General features: G+C 39.5%; 1 protein-coding gene across 3 annotated transcripts in view; it reads right to left on the minus strand.

Annotated features, from left to right (window-relative positions):
- SPIDR (scaffold protein involved in DNA repair) overlaps nucleotides 1-25,271 on the minus strand; it is a 545,150-nt gene that overhangs the window by 495,261 nt on the left and 24,618 nt on the right. The window contains exon 2 of one of the 3 annotated variants that reach the window (XM_054692278.1): nucleotides 2,892-2,923. The exons of the other annotated variants lie outside the window; for them this stretch is intronic. The gene's annotated coding sequence lies outside the window, so the exon portion shown is untranslated. The remainder of the gene's footprint in view (nucleotides 1-2,891; nucleotides 2,924-25,271) is intronic. 3 annotated transcript variants of the gene reach the window in all.

Below are 25,271 nucleotides of genomic sequence, written 5' to 3' on the forward strand. Positions count from 1 at the left end.
ACTTTTCAGCCTTCCTCTTTGCTCCCCCAGCCAATTTAGTCTGCTGCCAAGAGAACCTGCATGTTCCCATAACACATCTGTACTCACAGCACTCTGCAAGAAATTACCTTCCTGCCCTTTGGTCTCTCCAACTCTGTCACACATATGTGCTCATCTCTTCGAGGGAACATCCATCAAAGCCTCCCCTTACATCCCTCCCTCTAGGATCATTCTGTTTCCTGCCTATCCTACTCCTTCCACTAAAAAAGGGCTCCTGAAGGTGGGGAGCCATGTGTCAAATTTATTTCATGCTCTCAGTGCAGAGCATTTCCCACTCACTAGGTACTCATTAAACAACTGGTGAATGAAAATGTCAAGTCCCCTCTGCCCTCACCTTGCCTTGTGTCCTGTTATTTCTTTCCCTCTCCTTTACCTCTTAACCTCAGAACCTTTCAAGGGTGTTTACTAACATCCACTAGTTTTTGAAAGTGTTTTATGTTATTGACTTATCTGCTATGTAAATCTCCAATATTTATCATTCTGGCTTGTTTCGTTGCATATAACTTTTTTCAAATTCCTTCCATTTGGTTGAATATAGCTACATTTCATCCTTTCTTATGTCTGTATATAATATACCATGATGTACATATGCTACATTCTCTTGATCTAGTCACCCCTGGATGGACATTTAGGCTGTTTCCATGGCCTAGCTACTAAAGTAATGCTGCTATGAACATTGTGGAATATGTGGTTTTTGTTGATAGTTTCATAGTCTATGGATATACAGGCAGAGTGGGAATGCTGGGCTGCATGCTATTTCCTTTCTTAGATTTTTAAGAGTGCTTTCCATAATGATTATACCAAATCTCATTCCCACAGTGTAATAGGAATGTTTTTTCTCCACATGCTCTCCAACACTTATTTTGTTTAGGGTCTTTTGTATATATGCCATTTCACAGGCACGAGATGGTATCTCATTGTAGTTTCAACCTGCATCTTTTATTAGAGGTGGGAAGAAACATTTTTTCATATATCTTTTGACCTTCTGGATATCCATTCTGCTGAACCGTCCAGATCTGCGGCCAATTCATTATTAATTGGATTACTTTTTAATAGTTGAATTGTATGAATATAACTGGATATTAATCCCTTATCAGTTATACACTGTATGAATATTTTCTCCCATTCTGTAAGGTATCTATTACTTGTCTTGTCATTTTTTTGCTAGCTTTTTAACTTGAGATAATCCAATTATTTGCATGGGTTTATAATTTTCTAGCTATCAGAGTATAATCACCAGAAATATCTTTATTCTTGATATCATGAGGTGTATCACCAATGTTTTTTTCTATGTATTTTGTTGTTATAGGTTTTATATCTATATGTTTAACCCATGTGGAGTTCTCTCTGTATGGCATTAGTGAGTAATCCAACTTCATTCTTAAATGTGTAGCTTTCCAATTTTCCTAGCACCATTTATTGAAACAACTGCTCTTTCCCCATTTGATGATCATGGATGCTTTATCATAATTTAGTGCTGGAAGATATGCAGATTTCTGGACTTTAGATTCTGTCACATTGGTCCATGTATTTATTTGTGTGCCAATACCTTACTGTTTTAATATTTTTTATAGTAAAGTTTGAAATCAAGTAACAGAATGCCTCTATTTCTCTCCTTTATTGTAAGGGTTGCTTTTCTAATTCCAGTCCTTCTGTGGTCCATATGAATTTCATAATATTTGTTCAGTTTTATTAAAAATTTGCTGGTATTTTGATGGGAATTGCATTATACTTGTATATTATTTTAGGTAGAGTAGCCATTTTGACTATATTGATTGTCCCCATCCCTGAGCATTGGATATCTTTCCATCTCCTTATGTTGCTAAGTCTTTTAATAACATCTAACAGATCTGTATAGATATTTTACCTCCTTTGTTAGGTTGATTCTATTTCTTTCTGAAGCAATTACAAGTGGATTTCTTAAATTTCTTTTGCTCTTGTTCATTTTACTTAAGAGGGCTATGGATGTTTGTATGTTAATTTTGTAACATGCCACTTTGTTGGGTTCATGTGTTATTTCCAGCAAATTTTTTCTGTAGTTCTTAGGAGCTTTTAGACAACAAATCATCTGCAAGTGGTATTAGTTTCACTTCTTCTTTTCCCACTTAATTTTCTTTATTTCCTGTGTTTGTCTGATAGCTCTAACCAATCATCTTACAAGTTTAAGAGAAGTAATGACAGTGGGCATCCTTGTCTTCCCAGATCTTATGAGGAAAGCTTTTGGGTTTTCACCACTTAGAATTATATCAGCTGTTGGTTTGTGATATATACATAGCCTTTAGTATACTGAATTAGGTTATTTCTACCTTCATCTTTTATAGAGATTTTGTCAAAAAAAGGCGCTGAATTTTCAAACTGTTTCCTCTGCATTTGATATCATGATTTTTATTGCTGCTTTTCATGCTATGATCTATTACATTCATTTCTTTATGTATATTAAACCATCCTAGCATCCCTGGGATAAGTAACACTTCATCATGATGGCTACACTGTTGATCATGGGCATACAATCCTTGTGGTATAGTGTTGTAATTAATTTGCTTATATTTTACTGATTTTTTTTTTTTGCATCAATGTCTATCAGGGATATTGGTCTGCAATTGTCTTTTTAAGATACACAGAAAGAAACAAGAAGCAAACTATATGGTATGAAATCCAGATACTGACCCAAAGAGAAAAAGTCAATAAATCAACTGTCTTAAACATACTCAAAGAGCTACAGGAAACCTGAGCAAAAGAACTACAGAAAACTTGGAAGAGGAAATATCAACATTAAAATAATTAATAATATCAATAGACAGGTATTATAAAAATGAACCAAACAGAAATTCTAAAGGTGAAAAGCATAATACCTGTAACAAAGTATTCACTGGAGATGGCAGATCTGAAGAAAGAAAAAAGGATCAGTGAACCTGAGAATAGGGCAACTAAGATTACCTAGTTCAAAAGAGCAGAATGTGTGGGCCTCCCCGGTGGCGCAGCGGTTGAGCGCTGGGTTGCGAAGCTGCCCGCGGCCTCTGCGGCGCTGGTTCGATCCCCGGCTGCTCCCCGGCCACCGGAGGAGGGTCCCACATGGCGCGCAGACCTCTCCTGCCGCCCCGCTGCTCCCCTCAGCAGTGTACTTCGGTCCTTCTGCCTGCTCTGCTCCCAGCTCTGGCTCTGGTGAATTCTCTCACCCTCCCGCGCTTCTGACTGTACCCAGTGCATGTATAAACAAAACAAACAAACAAACAAATAAATAAATAAAACATGCCTCTATTAAAAAAAAAAAAAGAGCAGAATGTGAAAATAATTGGAAAAAAAAATGACAGAATGTAAAAAAGACTTGTAAAATATGATGAAACTTACTAATATATAAGGTACACCTCAAAAAAATTTTGGATTCAGTTCCAGACTACTACAATAAAGCAAATGTCACAATACAGCAATTCACAAAATTTTTCACTTTCCAGTATATATAAATGTTGCTTATGCCATAATATAGTCTATTAAGTGTGCAATAGCATTATTTCTGAAAAACCAATGTCCATTAACTTAAAGAATACTTTCTTGCTAAAAAAAAAAAAAAAAAAGCTACTCATGTGTTGGAAAAATGACAATACTGTTAGTACTGTCTTACTCAATGTAGATAGGGTTACCACAGACCTTCAATTTGTAAAACATATAGTAACTAAGCACAATAAAGCAAATCACAGAAACATGAGCCATGCCTGTAGTAAGAGGATTATACACCATGACCAAGAGAAATTTATTTCAAACACAGGTGATGCATTATATCAAAAATCAAGCAATAAAACTGCAAATCACATTAATAGAACCAAGTGAGTGAATACTATAATCTTCACAAATGCAAAGAAACTATTTGACAAGATCCAATACCCTTTTGTGATAAAAATACATACTAACTAGGAATACCAATGAACTTCCTTAACATGAAAAAGGGCACTTAGGAAAAAATCTCACAGCTAACATCATACTTCTTGATGAAAAACTAAGTTTTCCTCCTAAGATTAGGAATAAAACATGGGTAGCTGCTTCTACTGAACATTGTACTAAAAGTTCTATCCAGAACAACTAGGCAATAAAAAGAAACAGAAGGCATTTATATTCAAAAAGAACATATACAATTATCTCTTTTTATGGATGACAAATATATAGAAAACTGTCGTGAACATACAAAAAAATACTACTAGAGCTATTAGATTCAGCAAATTTATAGTATAAAAGACAAACATATAAAATCACTTCTACACGCTACCAATGAGTAATTCAAAAAGAAAATTAAAGCAATTCCATTTACAGTAGCATCAAAAAGAGTAAAATACTTAGGAATAACTTTAACCACAACAGTGAAAGAGTTACATAGAAACTAAAAAACACTGCTGAGAGAAATTAAAGAATGGAATAAAATTTAAAACCTATGCAATTAAAGAATACTATGAAGAAAGTGCATACTAATGAGAAATATCTATGAATTACATATCCAATAAGTTTAGTATTACAAATGTGTTAGTAATTCCTACAACTCAACAACGCATTTTTAAAAATGGGTAGGGGCCTCCCTGGTGACTGAGGGGTTAACTCTCAGCGCTACCACTGCAATAGCCCAGTCCCATGGCCAGAGTTGGATTCCCCCCGCAGCAGACTTCTTCTGTCTTACCAGCTGCTTTCCTGACCTGTGTATTTCAGTAGATCTGCCTGTTCTGCTGCCCACTCTGTCTCTTGTGAATCCTATTACCTCCCACACTTCTGGCCTAACCCCCCACAGTTGTTCTATGCAAAAATAAAATCTTTTCTAAAAATGGTTAAAAGACTGATAAAAATTCTCTAAAAAGGGCATACAAATGACCAACAATCATATGAAAAGATGTTCAACATCATTAACCAATTAAAGAGACACAAATCAAAACCACAATGGAAGTAATCAATTTACACCCACTGCCATGGCTTATATACACAAAGGGGGGGGGGCAGACAAGAACTAGTTGGCAAATATATGGAATAATGAAGCTCTGTGACTGCTTCTGAAAGTATGAAGTGATGCAGTTACTGAGGAAAAAAGTATTTTCTTAAAAAAAATTAAACAGACTTACCATAGGATCCAGCATTTTTACTTCTGAGCAATTCTACTTCTACCCAAAAAAACTAAAACCAGGAACTCAAACCAATGTTTATAACAGCAATATTCACAATAACCAAAAGGTGGAAAACCCACATGTCCATTGACAGGTGAATAGATAAAATATGGTATATATGTATATAAAATGGCATATCATTCAGCCTTAAAAGATAATGAAGTTCTGAAACATTATTGGTTCACAACCTCAGGAATTCTTTGGGTGAATTCAAAACTGACTTCATACCTGGAGAGCAGGAAAGACAAAAGAAGAAGGCAGGTAACTCTAGATTGGTAGGTGCTGGTTTGAACAAGCAAGAGAAATTATATATGAGATATGATGTTTGTCTTGGGCAGCCACGAGATAAGTAGATGTCCGCACTCACGTCCCAGAATCTTAAGAGTTATACAGAGACATTAATAGGGTTCAATTACATTATGGGAAAACCAATAAAGCTTTTAAAATTTACTCAGTTGAACTTCGTTTTTTAACAAAACAAAAGGCTACACATGAATAAACACAGCAGTTCACAACAGCCAAAAAGCGGAAACTGACAATCCCACTTGACAGATAAAATATAGTTTATAGTTTTTTAAATAAGAATGTGTTTTCATAAATATTTGGTGTTCATTCATGATTCCTATCTCACAGCTCCCAAAAACCTTGGAATTTCCTGAGAGATAAGAGCAATGGGAACAGCTTTTCAGAGGCATAAAAGTAAAAGAATATCTTATTCATCATAACAGGTCCCTTTTCACCACAACTGGGTTTATGTGGATGAAGTAACTATAAAAAGGCATCAACAGATGGAGGTTAGTTGCCAGGGGGAACTAACCATGATTAGAGGGTTGGAACTTTCAGTTCCACCTCAACTTCTGGGAGAGACACAGAGGTTGAATCAATCACCAATAGTCAATGATTTATTCAACAGAGTCTGCATGATGAAGCCTCCATAAAAACCCAAAAGGAATGGACATGAAGAGATTCCAGTCTAGAGAAACAGAATATTCCATGTGCTACCATGCTGGGCCCCAAATTCCAAGAGGACAAAAACTTCTTTGGGACCTCACAAAACATATATGTATGTATGTATGTATGTATGTATGTATGTATGTATGTGTGTGTGTGTATGGGGGGGTGTATATACATACACATATATCTTTTTATTTAAAGATTTATTTATTTATTTATAGAAGCACTGGGTACACTCAGAAGCGCGGGAGGGTGAGAGAATTCACCAGAGCCAGAGCGGAGAGCAGAACAGGCAGACTGACGAAGTGCACTGCTGAGGGGAGTAGCGGGGCCAGGAGAGGTCTGCGCGCCATGTGGGACCCTCACCCAGCAGCCGGGGATTGAACCGGCGCTGCAGAGGCTGCAGGCAGCTTTGCAACCCAGTGCTCAACTGCTGCGCCACCGGGGAGGCCCCATACATTTATCTTTATCTGGCTGTCAATTCATATCTATTGATACCTTTTGTAATAAATCAGTATTCCAGTGAGTAAACAAGTTTCCTGAGTTCTGTAGCCACACTAGTAAATTAATCAAACCCAAGGATGAGAACATGAGAACCTCTGATTTATAACATAAGTCAGAAGCTTGCAATTTGTATCTAAAATGGAGGGCAGCCTTTAACATATAGAATCTGACGCTATCTTTGAAGAGAAAAATGTCAAAATAGAGTTGATTTGTATACCAACTGGTGGCACAAAATTGAACATATGGGAATTGTGTGTCAGAATCTTTAAAGGATATATACATACACAAATACAATGGATAAAAAAAAGTACTGATGCATGATATAATATAAATGAGCAGGAATGCATCTTGAAAATCTATGTTAATCCAGACACAAAGGGGTACAGACTGTATGATTCCATTACATAAAATTTCAAGAACAGATAAATATGGAAAGACAGAACACTGGTAAGTGGTTGCCAGTGACTGGGGAAAGATGGGAAGCGTCTACTTAAAATTAAGGAGTTTCTTTTTAGGGTGATGATAATGTTTTAGAACGAAACAGAGGAAATGGTTCCAGAACACTGTAAATGCACTAAATGCCGCTAAATTGTATACTTCAAAATGATTAATTTTGTATAGATATAGTTTACCTCCATTTGAAAAAAGAATGAGATTTGCTTTTTTTTTTAAAGATTTATTTATTTACTCAAACAAGCACTAGGTACAGTCAGCAGCACAGGAGGGTGAGGGAATTCACCAAAGCCAGAGCGGGGAACAGAATAGGCAGAGGGACTAAAGTACACTGCTGAGGGGAGCAACGGGCGGCAGGAGAGGTCTGCGCACCATGTGGGACCCTTGCCAGTGGCCGGGGATCGAACCAGTGCTGCAGAGGCTGTGGGCAGCTTCGCAGTCCAGCACTCAACCGCTGTGCCACCAGGGGAGGTCCTGAGATTTGATATTAATTGAAGGAATGTAAAAACTGGAAGAATGTGATAGACATTTGAAAGGGAAAACTGGCCCACAATTTTCACAGCATATGTTTCTATTCAGGATCAATATATAATTCCTTTCTCAATGAAACTGGAGATAATGTACAATAAAATTATTCTCCTAAACTAATATGCTCAATTATTGATTCAGGTGATTTATAATCACCAGAATTCAAATGAAGCCTTAATAATCCATCTCTCATTCCCCCCCACCATTATTAAGCTACTTGTTCATAAGCTATCTCTGTTCCTTTCAATGAGCCCTATCCTGTTTGACACCCATGATCTCAATGGTTCTTTATTCTTGTCCTTTTACTGGATCCTGCTGTTCACGTTTCTCCCTTTAAATGCCTTCCCAGTATGCTGATCTCAATTTTTTTATTGTTTATAGGACTTTCCATAAACATTACCTAACAGTGAAGGGAAAAAAGTTACAGTATTTTCCAGTATTTTATCACATAGAAAGTAGTCCCACTAACAATACACCTATTTCAACTTCTGTTCTTCCCCTTTCTAGACTCTCAGAGCTATTGATAAATGAAAAAGAGTATCAACAGCCCTGAAAGAAGCAATACCTCTGGGCATTTAAAAAAATCCTGACACAAGCTACTGCAAACCCATAGGGCATTTGTGCTAGCTTCTTCTACAGAATACAGTTAAGATCCCTTTTAACATCTTCAAGAGGTTCTTGGAAACAGACTTTACACAAAACAAGGTACAATGAAATCAATTTGACCATAGGCTAATTGTTATAAAGAAAAGTTAAAATCCTATGGCAGAGGGACGGAGCAACATGGCGGCGAGGAGACGCTGCGAGTAAGATCTCCCATTAAAAAAAGTTAATAGGGAGGAAAAGCGGCAGGTCCCAGTGAGAACTGGGACACGGAAGATAAAGGGTGACTCCAGCAAACTGCCCGAAGAAGAAAGTTGCCATAAAAGAGGACTAGAAGGGAGGAAAGCGCAGAACCCTGCTCCCCTCCCCCGCCCACAGAGGCGGCACTCTCCGACCGGCAGAGAGGAGGAAAACAACAAAATAAAACGACCCACAAGAACAAACGACGCAGCAAGCGGGACTGTGAGTGGAAAGGAACTATTGCAGCCACCACACCCCGTGAACGGGAGCTGAGGCGAACCCTGCAGGATCCGCCGCGGCGGTGAGCGAACGGCTCCGGGCGCAATTAGAGAAGAACAAGGACCCCGGGAGACGCGCACACAGCCCGGGCTGCCGGTAAGCTGGCGCGGAAAAGCGGCGCGCTTGGCGCGCTAGAAAAGCAAATGCAGACCTGGATCACGGCTGCCCAGGTACCCGCGCCTGCGACCTAGGCTTGCGGGGAGACACGCGGAGGTCCTCACTGAGGTGAAGGTCCCTCCCTGAGTGAGCAGGAACCAGGCGCCCAGGCACGGGAGCGGTGCAAAAGGCGCCCTTCCCGCGCCACTGAACTGGGCTACAGCCCGCGTCCTGGAACTGAGGGCTTTGAACTGAGACCCGGGGCACGAAAATTCGGGGCGTGGGTTCTCCACGACGGTGGGGCACAAGGCAGACACAGCACCCCAAAGCTGTTGAGGTGTACCCTACCATTCCCGCTCTGTTCCCTGTCCCACGGGGTGGGAGGGGCGAAAAACAGCCCCCCAAGGACAATAGGAGAGATCTCTGGCGCCACCTAGCGACCAGGAAAAAAAAGTCACTAACACCCCATAGAACAGGAAATTTCTTAAGACTGCTTGAAAAGGGCAGAAGGCTTCTGGAGGACCCAGTGGCCAGCCGGGAAGTTAGCCCACCCCACGCCAGGCCCCTTCCGACCAGCATCTGAGCCCACAGAGGGAGCAGGCACCCACGTCCGGGGCAGACCGGAGGCGCAGAAGAGTGTGCCTGAAACCGGAGGCGCAGGGACTGCATCCTGCTTCGCCATTTTAGAACAGGGATTTTTCTTCAGTAAAAACTGCCTAAAACCAGCAGAAAGCTCCCCCAGAAGACAGAGATGGCTCCTGGAAGAGCCAGAGGGGAGCGGAGAAGTTCACCCAAGATGCCAGTCAGTCCGAGCAACACAGTGTCCCAACGCATACGACAAATTAGAAAACAGACAGTAGGGAGTAGAAGAACCACACGCAACCTAACAACTCCTCAGGAAAGAAGCACACCACAAAAAGAAAACCACTCCCCAGATTGCAACGACAGCAACTTGGAAGAACTTCTGAGCCTTCCAGAAAGAGAATTTAAAATTGCCATGATTAAAAAAGTGATAGAACCAGCTCTTGGTTTCATTAATCTTTTGGATTGTTTTTTTAGTTTCAATTTCATTTATTTCTGCTTTGGTTTTTATTATTTCTTTTCTTCTACTGGTTTTGGGGTTTTTTTGTTGTTCTTTTTCTAGATCTTGGAGCTTCGAGATTAGGTTGTTTCTTTGAGTTCTTTCTTGTTTCTTTTTTTTTTTTTTTAAATATTAAATTTTATTTTTATATTCCCCCATACAATTGCAAACGCCCCATTCTGACCCCAATCCTTCCCCTCCCGCCCCCCACCCCCCAAAAAGTGTCTCTGGTTCATAGTTTTTTGTTGATTTTGATTTTCACTTTCTTATATTCATTTTCCTGGTCCCTTATTTAAGTTTTCTAGATTCCTGCTATGAGTGAGACCATCCGGTATTTTTCTTTTTCTTTTTGGCTTATTTCGCTGAGCATGATCCCTTCCAGTGCCATCCATGTTGCTGCAAATTGCATGTGTTTATCTTTTTTGAATGCTGAGTAATATTCCATGGTATATATGTACCACATCTTCTTGATCCAGTCATCTATTTTTGGGCATTTGGGTTGTTTCCAAAGCTTAGCTATTGTAAACAGTGCTGCTATAAACATAGGAGTGCAGGTGCTCTTTGGAATTGATGTTTCTGTGTCCTTTGGGTAAATACCTAGGAGTGGAATTGCTGGATCATATGGAAGCTCTATGTTTACTAGGTCCAGAAATCTCCACACAGCTCTCCATAGTGGTTGGACCAGTTTGCACTCCCACCAACAGTGCACAAGAGTTCCTTTTTCTCCACATCCTCGCCAACATTTGTTGTTGCTAGTTTTTTTAATATGTGCCATTCTCACTGGTGTGAGATGGTATCTCATGGTAGTTTTGATTTGCATTTCCCTAATTACAAGTGATGTTGAACATTTTTTCATATGTCTGTTGGCCATTTGCATTTCCTCTTCAGAGAAGTTTCTTTTTAGCTCTTCTGCCCATTTTTTGACTGGATTATTTTCTTTGTTGTTGCTGAGTCTCATCAGCTCTTTGCAGATTTTTGTGATCAGTCCTTTATCATTAGTGTTGGGTGCAAAAATGTTCTCCCAGTTGGTGGGGTTTCTCTTTGTTTTTGTTATTGTCTCTTTTGCTGTGCAGAAGCTCTTTAATTTGATGTAGTCCCAGCTGTTTATCTTTCTCTTCACTATCACTGCTTTGGGTGATGTGTCTGTAAAGATGTCTTTGATGTGCAAATCCCGTAGTGTTTCGCCTATATTTCCTTCTATGTATTTTATGGTTTCAGGTCTTATGTCTAGTTCTTTAATCCATTTTGAGTTGATTTTTGTGTATGGTGTGAGGTAGTGGTCAAGCTTCATTCTTTTCATGTAGCGACCCAGTTTTCCCAGCACCATTTATTGAACAAACTTTCTTTGCTCCAATGCATAGTCTTTGCTCCTTTGTCAAAGATTAGTTGACCATAAATCTGTGGGTTTATTTCTGGATTTTCTATTCGATTCCATTGGTCTGTATGTCTGTTCTTGTTCCAATACCATGCAGTTTTGATGATTATGGCTTTGTAGTATAGTTTGAAGTCTGGGAGTGTGATGCCTCCATTTCCTTCTTTTTTTTTCAGTAGAGCTTTGGCTATTCGGGGTTTTTGGTGATTCCATAGGAATTTCATCAATAATTGTTCTATTTCTTTGAAGAATGCCATTGAGATTTTGATTGGAATAGCATTGAATCTGTATATTGCTTTTGGTAGGATGGCCATTTTAATAATGTTTATTCTTCCAATCCATGAGCAGGGGATGTCTTTCCATTTCTTTGTGTCTTCTTCTATTTCTTTTAACAGTGTTTTATAGTTTTCTTTGTATAGGTCCTTTACCTCTTTTGTTAGATTTATTCCCAAATATTTGATTTTTTTTGTTTCGATAATAAAAGGGGTGGTTTTTTTGATTTCTTCTTCTTCAGATTTATTGTTTGTGTATAGGAAGGCTACTGACTTTTGCGTGTTGATTTTGTATCCTGCCACTTTACTGAATTGATTGATGAGTTGAATTAGTTTTTCTGTGGAGATTTTGGGGTTCTCTATGTATATTATCATATCATCTGCAAATAGTGATAGTTTGACTTCTTCTTTTCCTATTTGGATTCCTTGGATGTCTTTCTCTTGTCTTATTGCTCTGGCTAGGACTTCCAGTATTATATTGAAAAGCAGTGGTGAGAGTGGACATCCTTGTCTTGTTCCAGATCTTAATGGAATTGCTTTCAGCTTTTCACCATTGAGAATGATACTGGCTGTTGGCTTGTCATAGATGGCCTTTATGATGTTGAGGTATGTTCCTTGTATCCCAAGAATTTCAAGGGCTTTTATCATAAATGGGTGTTGCACTTTGTCGAAAGCTTTCTCAGCATCTATTGATATTATCATATGGTTTTTATATTTCTTTTTGTTGATGTGTTGGATAACGCTGATTGATTTTCGGATGTTAAACCATCCTTGTGCCCCTGGAATGAATCCAACTTGGTCGTGGTGAATTATCTTATGGATACATTGTTGGATTCTGATAGCTAAAATTTTATTGAGGATTTTTGCATCAGTGTTCATTAGGGAGATTGGCCTATAGTTTTCCTTTTTTGTGTTGTCCTTATTCGGTTTTGGTATTAGTGTAATATTGGCTTCATAGAACGTGTTTGGTATTGTCCCTTCCTTCTCAATTTTTTGGAAGAGTTTGTGAAGGATAGGCACTAATTCGTCTCTGAATGTTTGGTAGAATTCATTTGTAAATCCATCAGGTCCTGGGCTTTTGTTTTTGGGGAGGTTTTTAATTACCATTTCAATTTCGCTGCTTGTAATTGGTCTGTTTAGGTGTTCTATTTCTTCTTTATCTAGCTTTGGGTGATTGTAGAGTTGTAGGAATTTGTCCATCTCCTCTAGATTGTTGAACTTGTTTCCATATAACTGTTCATAGTAGTTACTGATTATTCTTTTGATTTCTGCTGTGTCCGTTGTGATTTCTCCTCTTTCATTTATGATTCTGTGTATTTGTGCTTTCTCCCTTTTTTCCTTTGTGAGCCTGGCTAGGGGTTTGTCTATTTTATTTATTTTTTCAAAGAACCAGCTCTTGTTTTCATTGATCTTTTGGATTGTTTTTTTAGTTTCAATTTCATTTATTTCTGCTTTGGTTTTTATTATTTCTTTTCTTCTACTGGTTCTTGGGTTTTTTTGTTGTTCTTTTTCTAGATCTTTGAGCTTCGAGATTAGGTTGTTTCTTTGAGTTCTTTCTTGTTTTTTGATGTGAGCTTCTATTGCTATATATTTTCCTCTTATTACTGCTTTTGCTGCATCCCATACATTTAGGATATTGGTGTCCTCCTTGTCATTCAATTCAAAGAATTTTTTAATTTCTTCTTTGATCTCCTCGTTAGTCCAGTGGTCTTCCAGTAGTGTGGCTTCTAATCTCCATGAGGTAGGATAGTTCCTTGCCTTCTTTTTATGATTTATTTCTAGTTTGATGCCTTCGTGGTCAGAAAAGATGGTTGGTATGATTTCAATCTTGGTGTATCTGTTGATATTTTTCTTGTGCCCCAGTATGTGATCGATCCTGGAGAATGATCCGTGTGCGCTTGAGAAAAATGTGTACTCCATTTTTTTGGGGTTTAGTGTTCTATAGATGTCTGTTAAGCCCAAATGCTCTAGGTCCTTATTTAGAGCTTTAGTTTCTTTACTTATTTTTTGTCTTGTTGATCTATCCATTGTTGATAGCGGTGTGTTGAAGTCTCCCACTACATATGTGTTTTCTCTGATGTCTGTTTTCAGAGATGACAACAGTTGTCTGATATATTTTGGTGCTCCTTCGTTTGGTGAGTATATGTTAATGAGTGTTATTTCTTCTTGAAGTATTGATCCCTTGATAATAATGTAGTGACCACTGGGGTCTGTTTTTATTTTTTTGAGTTTGAAATCTGTTTTATCTGATATAAGTATAGCTGTTCCTGCTTTCTTTTTTGGTCCATTTGCTTGTTGGATTGTTTTCCATCCTTTAACTTTGAGTCTATTTTTATCTTTTGTAGCTAAATGTGTTTCCTGGAGACAGCAAGAGGTTGGGTTTTGTTTCTTAATCCAGGCTGCAACTCTGTGTCTTTTTATTGAAGAGTTTAGTCCATTTACATTTAGGGTTAATATTGATATGCTAGCATCTGTATTTGCCATTGTGTTTGTCTTTCCTTTGATTTTATTTATTCTTTTAATAACTTTTTTTTTTTCTTGCCTTCTTTCGTTGTTATTCGTCCCTCTGCGGTTCTGGCTTTAGGACTCCTTGTAGTATTTTTTGGAGTGGGGGTTTAGTCGTAATGAAATTCTGGAGTTTCTGTTTGTCTGGGAAGGTCCTTATTCTTTCTTCATGGAGGAAGGAGAGCTTTGCGGGATAGAGTATTCTTGGTTGACATCTGTTTTCTTGGAGTCTGTTGACTATGTCCCTCCACTCTCTCCTTGCCCGTAGTGTTTCTTCAGAGAAGTCTGATGTCAACCTGATTGGTTTTCCTTTGAATGTTATCTGTTTCTTCCCTCTTGTCAGCTTCATTATTTTTTTCTTGTCCTGGATTCTTGGAAGCTGCACTAGTATGTGTCTTGCTGTATTTTTCCTTTCATCGTGGAAGTTTGGTGTTCTTCTTGCTTCTTGTATATCAATTTTCAGCTCCTTCTTCACATTTGGGAAGTTCTCTTCAATTATCTCCTGGAATATTTTCTCTGTTCCTACATCTCTCTCCTCTCCTTCTGGTATTCCTATAACTCTTATATTTCTTTTCCTCATGGAGTCAGATAGTTCCTGAAGTCTTTCTTCGTTCTTTTTCCTTCGTACTTCTCTTTCCTTTTCTGTTTTGGTTCTTTTTATTTCTGTGTCTTCAAGAGAACTTATTCGTTCTTCCATTTCATCTATTCTGCTTTCATTGCTTTTCCCAGAGTTCTTTAGTTCCTCCATTAATTCTTTGATCCCCTGCGTTTCTTTCGTTTCCCTCTTTAAGGACTCAACTTCCTTCTTCTGAGCATTGTTTTCCCTCTTTAGGGACTCAATTTCCTTCATGACTTCTGTCATTTTTTTAATCATGGCAAATTTAAATTCTCTTTCTGGAAAGCTCAGAAGTTCTTCCAAGTTACTCTCGTTACAATCTGGGAGGTGGTTTTCTTTTTGTGGTGTGCTTTTTTCCTGAGGGGTTGTTAGGTTGTGTGTGGTTCTTCTACTCCCTACTGTCTATTTTCTAATTTGTTGTATGCATTGGGATACTGTGTTGCTGGGACTGGCTGGCATCTTGGGTGAGCTTCTCCGCTCCCCTCTGGCTTCTCCAGGAGCCATCTGTCAGTTTCAAGCAGTCTTTACTGAAGAAGGGTCCCTGTTCTAAAATGCCGATGTGGGGACACACTCCTCTGTGTGCTTGGTCTGCCCCGTCGGTGGGTTCCCGTTCCCCCTCTGGGTTTGGACTGCAGGCCAGACGGGGCCTGGCGTGGGCGAGCTTCCCTGCTCACCTCTGGCTCCTGAGGGAGCCTTCTGCAGGCAGTCTTTACTGAAGAAATGTCCCTGTTCTAAAATGGCGATGCGGGACGCACTCCCTGAGCGTTTGGTCTCAGGTACACTCTTCTGCGCGCCCGGTCTGCCCTGGCCGTGGGTGCCTGCTCCCCCTGTGGGCTCAGACTGCTGGTCTGAAGGGTCCTGGGGTGGGCTAACTTCCCAGCTGGCCACGGGCTCCACCTTCTGCCTGTCAAGTGGTCTTTTCTGAAGAAAGGTGTTAGTGACTTTTTTTCTGGTCGCTAGGTGGCGCCAGAGATCTCACCTAGAGCCCTTGGGGAGCTGTGTTTTTCACCCCGTGTGGCAGGGAACAGAGTGGGAATGGTAAGGAAAACCTCAACGGCTTTGGGTGCTGTGTCTGCCTTGTGCCCCACCATCGTGGAGAGCCCACGCCCTGAATTTCGTGCCTCGGGTCTCAGTTCCAAAGCCCTCAGGTCCAGGACGCGGGCTGTAGCCCAGTTCAGTGGCCGCAGCAATGGTGCCTTTTGCACCCCGCTCCCGTGTCTGGGCGCCTGGTTTCTGATTACTCAGTGAGGGACTTTCACCTCAGTGAGGGACCCCGCGCGTCTCCCCGCAAGCCTAGGTCTCAGGCGCGGGGACCTGGGCAGCCGCGAACCCGATCCGCGTTTGCTTTTCCAGCGAGCCGCTTTTCCGCGCAAGCTTACTGGCCGGCCTGGGCTGTGTGCGGGTCTCCCGCGGTCTCTGCTGTTCTCTAATGGCGCCTGGAGCTCACCTCCGCGCGAATCCTGCAGGGTTCTCCACAGCTCCCGTTCACGGGGTGTGGTGGCTGAAATAGTTCCTTTCCACTCACAGTCCCGCTTGCTGCGTAGTTTGTTCTTGGTGGTCGTTTTGGTTTGTTTTTTTCCTCCTCTCTGCCGGTCGGAGAGTGCTGACTCTGTGGGTGGGGGAGGGGAGCAGGGTTCTGCGCTTTCCTCCCTTCTAGTCCTCTTTTATGGCAACTTTCTTCTTCGGGTAGTTTTCTGGAGTTGTCTGTTTATCTTCCGTGTCCCAGTTCTCACTGGGACCTGCCACTTTTCCTCCCTATTAACTTTTTTTAATGGGAGATCTTACTCGCAGCCTCTCCTCGCCGCCATGTTGCTCCGCCCCTTAGATTTCATTCTAATCACTATTAAAGTGAATATAGAGTAATGAGTAGGATATTACCATTGTATTAAAGTGAGCATGTGTTCTTTTTTACTTTTCTCTAATGTGGTTACTAAAAAAAAAATTACAAAAGTGGCATTCTATTTCACCTGCTTATGGCAAGTGCTGAATATCCAGAAATAAGAAACCACTTATCTTCATTTTGCAGATAAGCAGCATAAGGCCAATTCAAGCTAAACAAGTTTTCCAACACACAACTACAATAGAACTTTAAGAGAACACTTCTATCTCTTAGTCCTAAATATACACAACACTGCTTCTAAAATTAGTTTTTGGGACATTTAAATTTATAAATATGTAAGTTCAGGGAAAGTTAGGCACTGGAAAGCCTTGAGTCAAATTAATTACTATTTGTATCATTAACACTTCCTTATTAGAAAAGGGAGATGCCTCAAAGTCAATAAGCAGGATACAGTTTGTAAAGTTAACCAATGATCAACTAATATCCAGTATACAGATGAACTAGTTTCACTTTGGGAATTAGTTCCCAGTGAAGATCTTGGTTTGAAAACAGACATAAGAAAAGTAATAAAAACTAGTATCTACCATTTATTGAGGACTTATTTAGTTAGAGAATATCCCATTTAATCCTCCCCAAATCCACTGTTGTAAGTACTCTAATTTTCCACATGAAGCAGCAGAGGAAGTTAAGAAATTTACCCTTATTTACACAACTAATAATCAACAGAGTCAGTATTCACACATAGGCTGGTAGACTCTGCAATCCAAACTCTATTAAGCCAGGCATGCCCTGGGGTTTCTAGTGAGATAGAAGATCTGCTGTGTGGAGGTCCCTCAAATTACTAAAAATAGAGCTACCATCTGAACCAGCAATCCCAGTCCTAGGAATCAGCCCAAAGGACACAAAAACATTAATTTGAAAGGAAACCTGCACTCATATGTTTACTGCAGCACTATTTACAATAGCTAAAATATGGAAACAACCTAAATGCCCAAAAAGAGATGACTGGATCAAGATGTGGTATATATACACAATGGAATACTAATCAGCAATCAAAAAAGATAAGCTCATGCCATTTGCAGCAACATGGATGGAGCTGGAAGGGATTATGCTCAGTGAAATACGTCAGAAGGAAAATATTGGATGGTTTCACTTATAGGAAGAATACAGGGGAAACAAGGGATTGGGGGCAAAAAAAAAAAAAGACAAGACTAGCAGGTAATATAAATTGGAGACATTCAGCAGGAGCAGGGGAGGGAGAGGGTTAAAACAAGGGCAGGAAGAGCACAAGAGACTATGGTGATGGTTCATGGGTAACTTGGTGGTGGGAATTTTATGAGGTCTACACCTGTGAGGAGAAAGCAAACTGCACAAAAATGAATAGTGACGTAAAATGTATGTATGTATACACCCACACACACAAGAAAAAAAGAGACAGGAGATCTGAACACAAAGTGGATTGTTACCTGGGCTAAATGTTTTCATTAGGTCTCTTGTGGTACCCCCTGGAAACCCTATTGACTCTGTGGTATATACCAAGGGGACAAAGACCAAAGGGACAAAGACGTGGCCCAGGCTAGGCTGCTGCTGAGATTCTTTATGCTTACAATGCCTGACTGCCTGGATAGCTCCTCTGTTGCGGGAGATTTCCAAATCAGCTTACTGCCTTCATATTTCTAAGGATTATTAGTCGTTCTTAGTGGGAGAAGTAGGGAAAAACAGAACTATATTGTCTTGATCAGATCAGAAGTTTGGCAATCACTTTTTAACTCTTTCAAGCTGCTTCCTTTGGCATTTATTTTATTATTCTAAAAAGCAGACATATTATTACGTATCTATTATCTATATTTACTATGGTATATGAGGATTTAACTCCTATAACAGCACTCCACATTTCTATTTCTTGTCCTTTATGATAGTTTTTTTTTTTTAAAGTCAGAAGTAAATATTAATACTATGGCCACAAAAGTGTGGTCCCTTAAGTACTAAAGTAGTCCTTGTGCAACCTTTTTAAGAAAAAATAATTGCCACAAATTTTTCTTTGCATTGTTCTTCATCTACCTACACAAAATATAGAAAGTTCTATGTTTGTCAATAGACAGATAATGTTTCTATTTCCTCCTTTTGCAATGACATATTCTCCAGTGTCTTCCTAATACAGGGTATATCAGAAGTAAGTCCTTGAGTTTTTACATGTTTGAAAATATCTTTAATTTATTCCCATAGCTGATAGTTTGAGTGATAATAAAAGTTAATGCTTTTAGTAAGAAAACCAGATTGAAGATGGAAGAAACTGTGTGAAAGATACGAACTAGAGAAACTTAGGGAAGAAATGGTGCAAAATGAGTAGTTCCGTTGTTTTCCAATACCTTATTCATCTGTTCTGAAGCTTGTAATTCAAGTATCATTGCCTTTTGACTTGATTTCATTTAAAATGTTCATTAGCATCAAACCATTGGTCTTACTTTTTGGGGTATTATGTAACTAGCAGTGGGAGCATTTACTCATAGTTTCTTTTGAAACAGGAAATAAACTGGAGAAATAGAATTTTAATATGTGCAATTAAAAGTTTTTCAAAGCTGTGTTTTGTGATAATACATTTTTTGTAGTACTGTTATAAAGAATGTAGTAAGGCCATCATCCATAAATCTATCATTCAGATAATATATTTTGATGTATTTCATGTTCAAGCTTATTCTATGAAGACATATCTTTTACAAAAAATGATATATTATTTTAAAGCCTAATGTCCTTAGTATCACATGTCCAGTACTGCCGGATCTGGCCTTCAAATTGCTGTTGTTGACTGCTATGGTGCCACCCTGCTGAGCCTTCAAAACATTCATGACCTGAGAACTTTGAGACTTTCGTGACCTAAGACCTTTATGACCTTCAAACCATGGCCCTTCCCCTAACTCTTTCTTCTCTCCCAACTTCTCTTTCTCCTTTGTAAATAAACCTGTTGTAGTTGAAACCTGACTCTGAGCCATGTCCTACAACTAGAGTAGTACATAGGTGAGAATCCATCAACTACGACATTTTGGTTCCCCCTAATCTTGCACTGTTACACACCAAACAGAGCCTCAGAGTACATAAAACTGATAGAGCTACAAACACAGACAAATCCACTATTATAACTGGAGATCACAAAACCTTCCCCCAGTCCTCAGCAATTGATAGAACTAGTAGATAGAAAATCAACTGTTACAATTACAAATAAATAAATTAATGGAAATCAACTAAGTTACGAAAGCTCTGAAGAACCAAAAAAAAAAAATCATTGACAATGCGTCATGCAGAGAATATCTCACCCACTCAAGAATAAAAAAATACATATTTTCCAAAACACAAAGGAACAGTCACCAAATAAAGGATATGAAGAGAGACGAATGAACCTGTAAGACGAACAGTGAGGGACAATCTCCCAGCCAGTAAGTGGCACTCATAGCCAACTCAATGATAAATGGTGGCACTTTCTAGACTCCAGCTCCTGATGAAAACTCAATGGTAAAAGGTGAAACTTTTCAAACTCCACACCCAGAACAGGAACTGATGGGAAATACTGGCAGAGATGAGGCTTTTGGCAATTAAACTGCTGGGGCTTTTAACGGTTTAGCTGCTGAGACTTTTGGTAGGTAAGCTTGCTGTCACTTAGCTTTAACTTTTCGCACACAGTTACAACGCTGAGGCTTGTGCGGCAATTAAGCTGATGGGACTTTCACCAAATAAGCTGCTGGGGTCTTGGCAGTAAAGCTGTTGCCTTCTAGCAATTAAACCACTGGTGGAGAACAGAAGCCAGATACTGTCTTTGGCTTGGCCCTCAGTCTGCTCAGAAGACACTCCTGAGTAGGAGAGATGGCATCAGGCCATATGCCAACCTGTAAATTGTGTCTCTTCTATCTCTCTCTCTCACTCCCTGTGCAAATAAATCCTGTTATCATTTCACATGGTGCCTGATTTCAGGTCATGTCCTACAGTCAGAAGCACGCAAGTGAGGATCCACCAACCAGGTAATCTCCCTCCCAGGGTTCACTCGGTTTCACACCCATCATACAGAGTGAGTTGCATGATAATTATTTAGTTAAACTAGAAATCAACAACAGAAGGTAAATAGTAAGCACACAGATAACATGCTTCTAGCTGATTCATGCATCAAAGAGAAACTCTTAAAGGAAATTTTTAATATATGAAAAAGAAAATGTAACATCAAAATACATGAGATGCAATGAAAGCAGAAATGAAAGGAAAATTCTTATCACTAAAACACAGCATTGCAAATAAAATTCTCAAATAGATAATTTGAATTTCAACCTCAGGAAACTAGAAAGGCAGAAAATAAAGCAATCAGAAGGAGGGAATATTTAAAGAGCAGAAATCAATGGAAAAAGGAAAACTGGGCCTCCCCGGTGGCACAGCAGGTTGAGCGCAGCACTGTTAAGCTGTCCACAGCCTCTGCAGTGCCCATTTGATGCCCGGCCTACCAGGTAGATTCCCACATGGTGAGGCAGACCTCTCCTGTCTCGCCCGCTGCTCCCCTCAGCAGTGCACTTTGGTCCTTCTGCCTGTTCTGCTCCCTGCTCTGTCTCTGGTGAATTCTCTCACCCTCCCATGCCTCTGGCCTGAACCCCAGTGCTTGTATAAATAAATGAATCTTAAAAAAAAAACTACTAAAAAAAGGGAAAATCATTTTTAAAAACAAGAATCCAATTAAGGTAAGCACAATTGATTAACTTCTGTAAGAACAGTAACACAAAAGATACAAATGACCAGTTTGAGTTTGAAATAGGGTCTATCACTAAAAATTTTACCACCATTAAAGAGATATGGGAATACCACAAACAATACATTCATCATTCCACAAATGAGCGGAAAGTAATCAATTTCTCAAAAACCATAAGCATATGAAACTCAACCAAGAAGGAATAGATAACCTGAGTAGGCCTATAACCATTAGAAACTGAATTTTAAGTGTAAAGTCCCCCACAGCAAACCACTAGGCACAGATGACTTCATTATAGATTTCTAGATGAATTCTAGAAGAATTAACATCAGCTTTCAACAATATCTTCCATAAAATAGAAGAGAGATGACTTCCAAACTCATTTAGGAATCTTGATATTTGATACCGATATTACCCTGATAGTACAGTCAGACAATGATATTATCAAAAGAGAAAACTATAGACCAGGTGTGCAAAGCTGATTCAACATCCAAAATCAACTAATACCATATCAACAGGCTAAAAAGAAAAATTTTATCAATGGGTACAGAAAGGGATAGAACAAAATCCAGTATCCATTCATGACAAAACTGTCAATAATACATATAGAGGTAAACTTTCTCAACTTACGAATTTATCAAAAAACTTATACCTAACATCATACTTCACCAGGAAAAAATGAATATTCTCCTCCAAGGATCAGTAAAAGGCAATGATGTCTGCCCTCATCACTGTTACAAAACATAGTATTGCAAGTTCTAGCCTCCTGCAACAAAGTGAGTGCTGGGGGAAAGGTTTCATTTGAGAACATACAGACTGAAATGGAAAATTGAAAACATGACAATCTATGTAGAAAATATCAAGAAATCTACAAAACATGCTTATTACTAAATAGTGAGTTCAGCAACGTCATAGGATGTAACAGGAATACACTAAAAGTAATCAATTTGTAAAAATTAGCAATAAGCATGTAGAAACTGAAATTTAAAACACAATGCAATTTACAAGCATTCCAAATATATAGATATAAACTCACCAAAACATGTATAGCATGTGCATGCTAAAATTTTCAAAATACTGATGAAAGAACCTAAAGAATGTCTAATGAATGAAGTGTTCATATTAAAGATACAGATGTCCATCTGTCCCAAATTGATCTATAGTTTTAATGCATTTCCTATCAAAATTAAAGCAAGGAATTTATATATCTAGACAAGCTTATATTAAAATACACAGGAAAAGGCACAGGCCCTAGAAGAGGTAAAACTAGCCTAACAAAGTTTAAGTGGGAAGTCACTATTTCCAAAATTAAGGTATAGGTAAAATAATCAAGGCAGTGAATTTGGCAAAGAGATACATATAAGTAAATGAAACATTTTGGAAACCCAGAAACAGATCCACACATAAAAGCAATTCAATAAGGGAAGAAATAGACATTCAAAAAATTATAATGGACAACTTAAAATCCAAAGGCAATAAAAAAAAAAATCTCAACCTACACCTCACATCTTACATGAAAATGAACTCAAAGTATATCACAAATGTAAACTGTTAGGAAAAAAATAGAAAATCTTTGCGTTCTAAGATTAGGCATGTAAGAGTAGCCCTCACAGATCCTGGTTCTCCAATAGTGGCAGAACTTGCCCAGCTTCACTCCAGCACAAGTCACATAGAGAGAAAAAACCATGGCAGTCATGGGGACACCTGGGTCAGGTTTAAACCTGGTCAACACAATTCAGTTACAATAGATCTTGCCTGCCCAGCACCAGGATGAGAAGGCACAGGGCAGTTTGGATATGGTATCAGGGTTTCAGTTTTGAATACTGACCTGGTTTTGAAAATGGACCAATCAGGTTTGAGATCCCACTGGCATCAATCAGGCTAATGCTTGCATTGGCACCAATCAAATCTTTGAAACAGCTGGTTTGGAAAATGGACCAAACAAGTTTGAAAGATGGGTATGCTGAAGAGAGATAAGGCAAGGGCAGCTTGAGAGAGGCTTCAGAGAAACTTCTCTGGGGAGACTTGTCCAGAGAAGCCTCAGAGAGACTAGTCCAGAAAGTCTCATTCAGACAGACATATAACACAGACCCTCACAGTCCCTTGAGACATTACAGGCCTCTGCTTCAGCTTCATTCATCAGGATGTAACCAGGGGCTAAAGCCAAGGACTATTACAGATGGTAAGGATAGATAGCCCCAAAGAAAATGCTAAAAAGGATCATATTTTGGGGTGGGGCAACCACTAAGAGATACAAGGGACTGCAGAGGGGTTGTGGATTCATTCAGTGTTGGGGATTCAAGGTTTTTGGATCTTTGGTATTTGGGGTCAGTGGATTCTGGCCCCCTACCGCACCGATCTTCCAGAAGGCTGTTGCGGGCCTCTGAAGGTGGAGGTCTCCAGTAGCCAACCTCAGAGAGGAAAAGTTTGGAGGCTTTCCAATTAGCTGAGCAACTGAAACTGTTCCCAGTTTTGCTGCAGTTACAGCCTGGCAGAGAAAGTGAAGACCCAGAGTCAGGCACCTCGATGAACTGCGTAAGTGTGGCCATTTGTTGGCTCTTTTGGCTATTGTTTTGAGTGTCACTTTCTGGTGCTGCGCTGGGGTGTCCCTGCAGCTCCAGGAGCATTTCCTGTTGCATGTTCTGTTGTCTTCGTGAGTGGGAACCTGGCCTGGAGTCTGGCTGCCGTGTGTTCCAGGTCGGCAGAGGCAGGAAGATGCCATCTTAGACACATGTTGTTTGGGACAGGAGCTCCTCCCCTTCAGTGGTGTTTTAACTGCTTTTGTACAGGCCTGAGAAACACTGGACACGGCTTTGGGTGAGGTAAACAGTCATTATTGGCCTCAGTAACTCTTTGTTTTTCCCTGGTTTGTTAAGCCCTTTTGTTGTTGTTTTCTGAGCCTGAGTAATCTTGAAATTGTGCACGTGGGTAAAGAACTCAGTGACCAGTAAAACTATTGGGACAGTGTCCTTGGCCAGTTTTAGTGTCCCTTGCTGCCCTTTATCAAGGAGACCTTCCTTTCAGCTGCATTCATCAGGAGTAGCACTGGCCTATGCCCTGCATCTCTAAAGAAGTGCAACATTGCTGCCTTAGTTTCTCTGGCACTATCTCTGAAAGCTGTCTGGTCTGGCACATGGTACTACCCATCCTGGTCTTTGTATTGCTGCTATGCTGCTGTGGTGCTGCCTCAGCAGTGCCACCTGTGACTGCCTCCGGCTGCCACAGATGAGTTGGGTCCCAATCCAGTTTACTGGTGTGACACAAATTCTGTTGTCTCTAATACCATCTTGCACAAATAGCTTTTGGTTTGGACAAATGCACACTGCAGACACTATCTGGAGTAGGGTAGCCAGCCATTTGTTGCATTAGGAATGCTTTCCTTATCCCAATCACCCCTTGTAACTAAACCCTATCGTATACTGAGCTTGAGTTAGGGCTTTCAATTATGAATGCATGTGTGAGAACCCACATACCATCACATTATCCCCCAAATTTTGCATGGCTTCAACCAGAGTTCTTTGATGTCTTAACAAAAGCACAAACTATAAAATGGACATTATGAAAAATACACATTTTGCTCTGGAAAAATATTTGTAAACGACATAAAACCAACAAAGGAATAATATCTAGGTTTAAAAAAAAAAAGACCTATCAAAACTCAAGAGTAACAAGAAAACAACACAACTTAGGAGTAAAAAACATGAATAGATATTTTACAAAGAGGGTAGGCAGATGGCAAATAAACACATCATAAAAACATGTTCAGCATCATTAGCCATTATGGAAATGTAAATTAAAATCACAACGCATTACCAGCATACCCCTATCAGAATGACTGAAATCTCAATATGTGATGGAAAAACTTTCAGAATAGGAGTAGTAAGGATACTTACTAACCCACTCCTTCATGAAAGGAATGAAAACAGTGGCCAAAAAAATAAATAATCTCATGTCTCAGAACTCAGGATTAAACAGAGATTCAAAACGATCTGAAATAGCTTTTCCTAAAAAAAAAAAAAAAAAACTAACTGAAT

This window comes from Talpa occidentalis, unplaced genomic scaffold (genome assembly GCF_014898055.3).
Source record: "Talpa occidentalis isolate TD23 unplaced genomic scaffold, MPIMG_talOcc4v2.1, whole genome shotgun sequence".
In the NCBI taxonomy this organism is placed as follows: domain Eukaryota; kingdom Metazoa; phylum Chordata; class Mammalia; order Eulipotyphla; family Talpidae; genus Talpa; species Talpa occidentalis.